This window comes from Dasypus novemcinctus, unplaced genomic scaffold (assembly GCF_030445035.2).
Source record: "Dasypus novemcinctus isolate mDasNov1 unplaced genomic scaffold, mDasNov1.1.hap2 scaffold_69, whole genome shotgun sequence".
In the NCBI taxonomy this organism is placed as follows: Eukaryota; Metazoa; Chordata; class Mammalia; order Cingulata; family Dasypodidae; genus Dasypus; species Dasypus novemcinctus.
Genome location: NW_026688628.1, coordinates 2,471,049 through 2,480,952, shown reverse-complemented (window position 1 = coordinate 2,480,952; position 9,904 = coordinate 2,471,049).

Genomic DNA, 9,904 nt, shown 5'->3' with positions numbered 1-9,904 from the left:
AACATAAATGAATTAAACTCACCAGTCAAGATACAAAGATTGGCAGAATGGATAAGGAAATATGACCCATCTATATGTTATCTACAAGAAATCCACCTTAGACCAAGTGATTCAAGGAGGTTGAAAGTGCATGACTGGAAAATAATCTTACAAGCAAACAATAAACCAAAAAAGGACTGGAGTAGCTATACTAATATTGAACAAAAAAGACTTTAAACATAAAACTATTGTGAGAGACAAAGATGGACACTACATATTAATAAAATGTGTAAGAAGAATGAGCAATCATAAACATTTATGCACCTAATCAGGGTGCCTCCAAGTATATGATGCAAACACTGGAAAAACTAAGTGGAGGAATAGATGCCTCAATGAATATAGTGGGAGAATTTAATACACCATCACCACCATTAAACAGAGCATCTCAACAGGGAATCAATAAATAAAGACTTTGGATAATGTATTAGATGATCTGGACCTATACATATAATAGACATATACAGACATATACAGAACATTACACCCAAATACAACAGGATAAACATTATTCCCAAGTGGACATGGATCAATCTCCAAGATAGACCACATTCTAAGCCACAGAGAAAGTCTCAATGAATTCAGAAAGACTGAAATCATACAAAATAATTTCTCTGACCACAGTGGAGTGAAGCTGGAAATCTGCTAAGACCAGAGACACAGATTAGGCACAAAGATATGAATGTTTAACAACATACTCTCAGGCAAACTGTGGGTCAAGGAGGAAATCTCATAAGAAATCATTAAATACCTTGAAATGAATGGAAATATAACACTACATATCAAAACATATGGGAAACAGCAAAGCTGTAATGAAAGGGAAATTCATAGCCATAAATTCATATATCAGAAAAGAAGTAAGAGCTAAAATTGAAGACCTAACTGTACACCTGGAGGAATTAAAAAATGAACCACCAACTAACCCCAAAAGAAGTAGAAAGTTGAAGATAAGTAAGATTAGAGCAGAACTAAATGAAATAAAAAATAAGAAAGCACTAGGAAAAAACAAAGAAAACCAAAAGCTGGTTCTTTGTGAAGATCCATAAAACTGACAAACCCTTAGCTAGATTAACAAAGAAAAAAAGAAAGAAGATGCAAATACACAAAATAAGAATCAAAGAAGGGTATGTCACCACTGACCCTATAGAAATAAAGTGTATCATGAGGATACTTTGAAAAAATTAAATGCCAACAAGATGGATAATTTAAAGGAAATGGACAATTTCCTAGAAACACACAAGGAACCTAAATTGATGAGAGAAGAAATTGATGAACTCAACAGACCCATCACAAGTTATGAGGTAGAATCAGTAATCAAAATCCTCCCAACTAAGAAGAGCTCAGGACCAGAGGCTTCACAAGTGAATTGCACCAAATATTCCAGAAAGAACTAATTGCAATCTGCCTTAAACTCTTCCAGAAAGTAGAAGTAGAAGAAACATTGCTTAACTCATTCTATGATGTCAACATTACCCCAGTAACAAAGCAAAAAGACATCAAAAAAGGAAATATATAGACCAATCTCTCTAATGAACCTAGATGCCAAAATCCTCAACAAAATACTTGCTAACCATATTCAACAATACAACAAATGAATTATATACCATGACCAAGCGGATTTCATCACTGTTATGTAAGGATGTCTCTACCTAAGGAAATCAATGTAATACACTTCATAAACAGATAAAAAAATCACATGATCTCTATAAATGCAGAAAAAGCATTTGACAAAATGCAGCACCCTTTCTTGAATAAAAACAATTCAAAAGATAGTGATAGATGGAAACTTCCTCAACATGATTATAGGTATATATGAAAACTGAACAGAGCATAAGGAACCTGTGGAGCAAGAAGGAAGAAGCATACCAATATGGAGGTCTCAGAAGAAGAACAGTAACATTATAAACAATCAAACATAGGAGGCAGGGCAAGTTGGCATCTGAGTCCATCCTCATCATCTCTCCTGCAAAAAAAAAAACTGGCTGAGTGGGGACAGAATGCTGTCCAAGCAGGCAGTTTTGTGAACCTACAAAGCAGGAGGTGTCTCAACATCAATTTGGAGAGACTGTAACAAAGGTAGTGCTTGCTCAAGGTAAAACTGCAGGTTTCTGACACTGAAGCTGTAAGCGGTGGGAATGCAAAACCCTTTCCCTAGGGCTGAGAGCCACAGCATTTCATGAACATGGCCATTTGTGTAGGGACATTCCTGAGCCCCATGTTCACCAAATGCATGTTCCCCGAATCCATGTTCTGTGAATCTCACTTTTCCCAAATGCCACATTCCTGTTAACACACATTCTCCAAACCTGCATACCCCTAGCCCATGTTCTACCAGGCCGATGTTCCCTGAACTCAGCACTCCCTGAACTCTGGCATTTCCCTAGCCCTCTGGCCTCAAACAAACTCCAGGAGTGGGAGGGTTTTGTTAGTGGTGCAGGTTCAATTTTCTTTTTTCTTTTTTTGAGCTTGGAGGAGCATACCAACTTAGGAAGAGGCTAGGAAGAGTGAGAAGTGAATCTGCTGAGAGAGTCTGAATAACCTAAAGTTCCTGGGATAGTGAAACTTGGTCTGGGAGAAGGAGGAGTCAGAAAATTAACTAGCCCCCTGTAGCACACCTAAGGGAGAGGGACAGTAGAACATGCTTTGTAGGCTTCCAATAGCATATTTAGGGGTCCTGGCAAGATAATGCTCTCTTTCAAGAAACTAAGAGTCTTTATTTTTCTGTGGTGAGCTGGTTCACCAGAGTCCTATTTCAGTCTTTGAGGGGAGCCTTCCCTCAGCCTCCCTGCAGCCCTGGGAGAGAAGGAAGTGAGGAAGGGAGAAAGGGGTAAGCTCAGATTCCTAGACAGTTTATTTAATTGCAAAGAGGATCCCTTGTTTGAGGCCTTGTCTAGTCCTTTTTTTTTTTTTGGTTTCTTTTCTTGTTTTTCCTTCCTCTTTATAATGCCATGCCCCCCTTTTTAAATATCTTTTGTCTTTATTTAATTTTTAATGTTACATTAAAAAAATATGAGGTCCCCATATACCCCCACTCCCCTCCCACCAATCCTCCCCCCATAACAACAACCTCCTCAATCATAATGAGACATTCATTGCACTTGGTGAATACATCTTTGAGCACCACTGCACCTCATGGTCAATGGTCCACACCATTGCCCACACTCTCCCACAGTCCACCCAGTGGGCCATGGGAGGACATACAAGGTCTGGTAACTGTCCCTGCAGCACACCCAAGACAACTCCAACCTCCGAAAATGCCCCCACATCATATCTCTTCTTCCCACTCTCTACCCCCAGCAGCCACCATGGCCACTTTCTCCACAGCAATGCCACATTTTCTTCAATTACTAATCACAATAGTTCATGAATAGAATATCAGTAAGTCCACTCTAATCCATACTCTATTCCTCCATCCTGTGGACCTTAGAATGGTTGTGTCCACTCCACATCTATATCAAGAGGGGGCTTAGATTCCACATAGATGCTGGATGCAATTCTTCTGCTTTCATTTGTAGGCACTCTTGGCTCCCTGGTGTGGTGGTTGACCTTCTTCACCTCCATGTTAGCTGAGTGGAATAAGTCCAATAAACCATAATGTAGGAGCTGAAGTCTGTTAAGGCTCAGGGCCTGGCTATCACATGGTCAGTCCAGAGATTCAGGTTCCCTGGGTATACATTAAACTCCAGCACCAAATACAGTTCTGGTAAAAGTAACAGGAGAGGCTTGTGAGCAAAGGTCACATCTGAGTCCAGCTCCATCACACAGAAACAAAAACTCCAAAGTAGGGCCAACTGGCATAGAACTGAACTCCATCTGCCATGACCATAGAAACTGTGGGTCTCTGTAGCCCCCAGGAGAACCAGTACCTGGGGTTGTATCTACTTTAACTGTCTCTGGGACTCTGCTCAGGTGTGCATAAGGGCAACTCCTCTGATAACATCCCAGCTCTTTTTGGAGACTCATAGCCATATAAACTCATTTGTCCTTTCCATTTCCCCCTTGATTCAGGTCAAAAAGCATTTTTAACTCCTGGTATTATATATAGATTGAGATATTCTTCTGGTCCGAGTTGACCCTTTTACTCAAGGTCATTTTCTAGTTACATCATCAGCTGGTACTTGGTAGTAATCCCTCGGTGCCAGGGAGGCTCATCCCCGGGAGTCATGTCTGACACTGGGGGGAAGGCAACACATTTACACACTGAGTTTGGCTTCAAGACTAGCCACATTTGAGCAACACGGAGGCTCTCAGGAGGTAACTCTTAGGCACAATGCTGCTCTAGGCCTTGTTCTTATTTCAGGTGCACAGCATGCCCCCCCTTTTCTTGCTTGCTTTTTATTTTTCTTCTTTTTTCCTTTTTTTCTATTAATGCTGCAGGCAGTGGTTCCTATTTGCTGTGCTTCCGCATCCTTGATTTCCTTTTTTCTGTGTGTACTGATTTTGGCTACCAATGCTATCCCCTTTTCTTTACATCTTTCTATCCTCCATCATCTATTGTTTCTCTTCCATTCCACCTCTCTTTGTTTAGCCCCCAATTTTTCTGACCTTTTATTTCCAACACCTCTATTCTATTTTCTTTTATTCACTCTTCATGTTATTGCCCTTTCTCTTCTCTTTCCATTTCTCCTGACCACACTGGTCTTTTAATTCATACTATATTCTTCCCCATAATCAGTTTACCATCTAATTTCAGGTACTCCACTCTTTTACTATTATAACTCTACACAGCTTACATGAGGCTAATATCCATTCTCCTAGATCTCACATGGCACTTCTGCTAACATTTATTGTCAATATTACTATTATACCATTTCTTTTCTTACCCTTATGATTTTCCTGGCTCTAATATTTTCCTTCAAGGGAACTTAGACAACAAGGAAATAGAATAATAAGAACAAAGTGTCAAAGAGAAGACTTAACATGCACACAAAAACAAAACCTAAATAGTCCCTGAGACTAGAGAGAGAAGGTAATAAACTGAATAAACTCATCAAGATTAAATGATGAACAGAAAGCAACAAAAAATTACAAACCATACCAATAATCAGGAGAAAATATGGCCCAGTTCAATGAACAAACTAAAAACAAGGAAGGGACAAGAACAATGAACAAATAATGAAAGCTCTCAAAACATATCTCATTGACCAATTTAATGAAGTGAAGGAAGAGATTAGGATATTAAGAAAACACTGGGAGAGCATACAGAAGGAATTGTAAACATACACAAAAAATAACAGATATGATGTTGAAGAACAGCACAATCCAAGAAGCCAAAATACACTCTCAGCAAATAACAGCAGATTAGAAGAGGCAGAGGAAAGAATTAGTAATGTGGAAGACAGTACATCTGATTTAAAACAGATAATAGAATTGATTGATGAAAAGAAAAAATCCAGCAGGGACTTAAGGACCGGAATGACAATGCAAAATGCACAAACATACACATTATAGGAATCCCAGAAAGAAAAGAGAAAGAAAAGGAGACAGAAGGGGTATTGAAGGAAATAATGGCTGAAAACTTCCCAAACCTATTGAGGGACATGGATTTACAGGTCCAGGAAGCACAACACACATGAAACACCATAAATCCCAAAGGACCTACCCCAAGATACATACTTGGCAAACTATCCAATGCTCAAAAAAAGAGAGAGAATACTGAAAGCAGCAAGAGAAAAGAGAACCATCACATACAAGGGAGGTACCATAAGATTAAGTGCTGATTTCTCATCTGAAACCATAGAGGCAAGAAGACAGTGGTATGAAATAGTCAAGGTAGTAAAAGAAAAAAAAATCCTACGGAAAATACTCTATCCAGCAAAGATAACATTTCAAAATGATGAAAAGTTCAAAACATACACAGATAAACAGAAACTAAGAGAGTATGCCAACAAGAATCCTGCCCTTCAAGAGCTACTAAAGTGAGTAGTTCCTGCAGAGGAGGAATTAAAAAAAAAAAACAAAACCAAAAAACAGGAGACACAGAGTTGGAGGAGAGTATAAGAACAACTAAAAAGACAAAAAGAGAAAATAAAATGACAAGCAGAAATCCAAAGGAAATATGGCAAATACAAGTAATTCCTTGAATGTAATAACATTGAATATCAATGGATTATACTCACCTGTTAAGAGACACAGATTGGAAGATTGGATATGGAAATATGACTGATCTATATGCTGTCTACAGGAAACACATCTTTCACCCAGGGATTCAAGGAGGTTGAAAGTGAATGGCTGGAAAACAATTTTATATGCAAATAATTACCACAAAAGGGCAGGAGTAGCTACATTAATATCAGGCAGAATAAACTTTAAATTAAAAAATATTGTGAGAGACAAAGATGAGAGGGGTAATCTTTCAAGAAGAAAGTAAAATTATAAACATTTATACTCCTCATCAGGGCACCTCAAAATACACAAGGCAAACACTGGAAAAACTAAGTGAAAGAATAGATGCCTCTGTAATTATAGTGGGGAACTTCAATACACCACTATCACCAAGAGACAGAACATCTCAACAGAGAATCCATAAAGAAACAAAGACTTTGAACAATATATTAGAGGAGCTGGACCTAAAAGAAATATACAGAACATTACACCCAAATACAGCAGGATATACATTCTTCTCAAGCACAGAATGATCACTCTCCAAGATAGACCACATGTTAGGCCACAGTGACAGACTCAATGAATTTAGAAAGATTGAAATCATACAATATAATTTATCTGACCATAGTGGAATGAAGCTGGAAATCTGCAAGGGCCAGAGACCCAGATTTGGCACCAAAATATGGAAGTTAAACAGCACACTCCTAGACCCACTGTTTAATGGATCAAGGAGGAAATCTAAAAATAAGTCAACTAATGAAAATGATAATGCAACATATCAAAGCATATGGGATGCAGCAAAAGCTGTACTGAGATGGAAACTCATAGCCATAAATCCAAACATCAAAAAAGAAGAAAGCTAAAATTCAAGACCTAACTGCACACTTGGAGGAATTAGTAATAAAAAACAACCAACTAACCATAAAGGAAAATGAAAGAAAGAAATAAAAAAGGTCAGAGCAGAACTAAATGAAACAGAAGATAAGAAATGTCTAGAAAAAATAAACAAAAGAGTTGCTTTTTTGAGAACATCAATAAAATCGATGAACTTTTAGCTAGACTAACAAAGAAAAAGGAGAGAAGATGCAAATACACAAAATAAGAAATGGGAAAGGGAATATCATCACTGATCCCACAGAAATAAACACTGTCATGAGAGGATACTTTGAAAAAGTATATTCCAACAAGAAAAAAAATTTGGAGGAAATGGACAAATTCCTAGAAACACATAAGCAGCCTACATTGACAAAATAATGAATTAATGATCTCAACAAAACAGTCACAAGGGATAGAATTGGTCATTACAAACCTCCCAGCTAAGAATAACCTTGGGCCAGATGGCTTCATAGGTGAATTTTACCAAACATTCCAGAAAGAACTAACACTAATGTTGCTTAAACTCTTCCAAAAAATCTAAATAGAAGGAGCATTCCTAACTCATTCCATGATGACAAAATTACCCTAATACCAAACCCAAATAAAGACAGCACAAGAAAGGAAAGTTACAGACCATTCTCTGTAATGAACCTAGAAGCAAAAATCCTCAATAAAATACTTGCCAATTATACTCAACAACGCATTAAATTAATTATACTCCATGACCAAGTGGGTTTCATTCCTGCTATGCAATACAGCAACATTTCTTGATAAAAACACTGCAAAATAAAGGAACAGAATACTTTCTGAACATGATAAAGGATATATATGAAAAACCCACAGGTAACATCATTTACCATGGTGAAATCCTGAAATCTTTCCAAGATCAAGAACAAGGCAAGAATGTCCACTATCACACCTTCTACTTAACATTGTGTTACAAGTACTTGCTCGAGCACTGAGGCAAGAACCAGATATAAAAGGCATCCAATATGACAGGAAGTAGACAAAATTACACTATTTGCAAATGACATGATACTATACATAGAAAGCCCTGAGAAGTCTACAACAAAGCTTCTAGAACTTATAAATGAGTTCGGAAAAGCCACAGGTTATAAGATCAATGCACAAAATCAGTAGCATTTCTGTACAACAATAATGAGCAATCTGAGGAGGAAATCAAGAAACAAATAACACGGGTGGCAGACTTGGCCCAGTGGTTAAGTCTACCACATGGGAGGTCCGTGGTTCAAACCCCAGGCCTCCTTGACCCGTGTGAAGCTGCCCCATGTGCAATGCTGATGCATGCAAGGAGTGCTGTGCCATGCAGGGTGTCCCCCGCATAGGGGAGCCCCATGTGCAAGGAGTGTGCCCCATAAGGAGAGCCACCCAGTGCGAAAAAAAGTGCAGCCTGCCCAGGAATGGTGCCACCCACACTGAGAGCTGACACAACAAGATGACACAGCAAAAAGAAACACAGATTCCTGTGCCGCTGATGACAACAGAAGTGGACAAAGAAGATGCAGCAAATAGACACAGAGAACAGACAACTGGGGTGGGGGGTGGAAGGGGAGAGAAATAAATAAATAAAACTTAAAAAAAAGAAACAAATAACATTTACAATAGTTAATAAAAAATCAAATCCTAGGAATAAATTTAACTAAAGATGCCAAGACTTATACACAGAAAACAACACAATACTGTTCAAGAAAATCAAAGAATACTTAAATAAATGGAAGCATATTCCCTGTTCATGGGTAGGAAGATTAAATGTCATTAAGATATCTATCCTGCCCAAACTGATCTACAGATTCAATGCAATCCCAATAAAATTCCACACAGCATTTTTTAATGAACTAGACAAACTATGAAATTTATTTTTAAAGGAAAGAAGCCCCAAATAGCCAAAGACATATTGAAAAAGAAAAGTTAAATTGGAACAATCATCCTAGCTAACTTCAAAACATACTACAAAGCTACAGTGTTGGAAACTGAGGCACAGTGGCCTCACAAGGAGAGACGTGTTGTCTCCATGCTAGTGCTGTCTCCATGGCTACACTTGCACCCTAAGGAGTGCGGTAATTAAGAGTTCCCTGCAAATGGGATGAAGCTGTTAAAGGCTGAAAGAAAAGATGAGCATATACCTTTTGTAGTGAATAGAGCACTTAGATTTTGTACCTCAAGATAGATTTTTTAAAATTCCTTAGACTATGGGTAATGCTGATAGTTTACACTTGTTGCTGCTTGATGACATGTAGGCTACGTGTTCCTGCTTATTGGCATGTAGGCTACGTATTCCTGCTTATTGTCACATACACTGGGGTATATAGAGAGTCCCTTGTAAACAATAAAGTTGTCTGAGGAGTTATTACTCGCAGACCCCCTGATCCCAGTTCTCTCACTCGTTCCCTCCCGCTTTTCCCTTTCTTTCATTCCTGATACCCTTCGGGTCCAAATCTCCAATACTACAGTAGTGAAAATAGTATGGTACTGGCATAAGGATAGACACCTGACCAATGGAACCAAATTGGGAGTTCTGATATAGATCTTCATCTGATATTTGACAAGGCAACCAAGCCCTCTCAATTGGGAAAGAATGGCCACTTCAACAAATGGTGCCTGGAGAATCCGATATCCATATGCAAAAGAATGAAAGAAAATTGCCTTCTCACATCTTATACAAAAATCAACTCAAGTTGGATCAGTGAGCTAAATATAAGAGTCAAGACCATAAGGACCTTGGAAAACAAGGTAAGGAAGCATCCACAGGACCTCATAATAGGAAATGTCTTCATGAACTTCACACCCAAAGCATAAGCAGCAAAAGAAAAATAGAGAAATGTGACCTCCTCAAAATTGAGGGCTTTTGTACCTCTAAGCAGTTTTT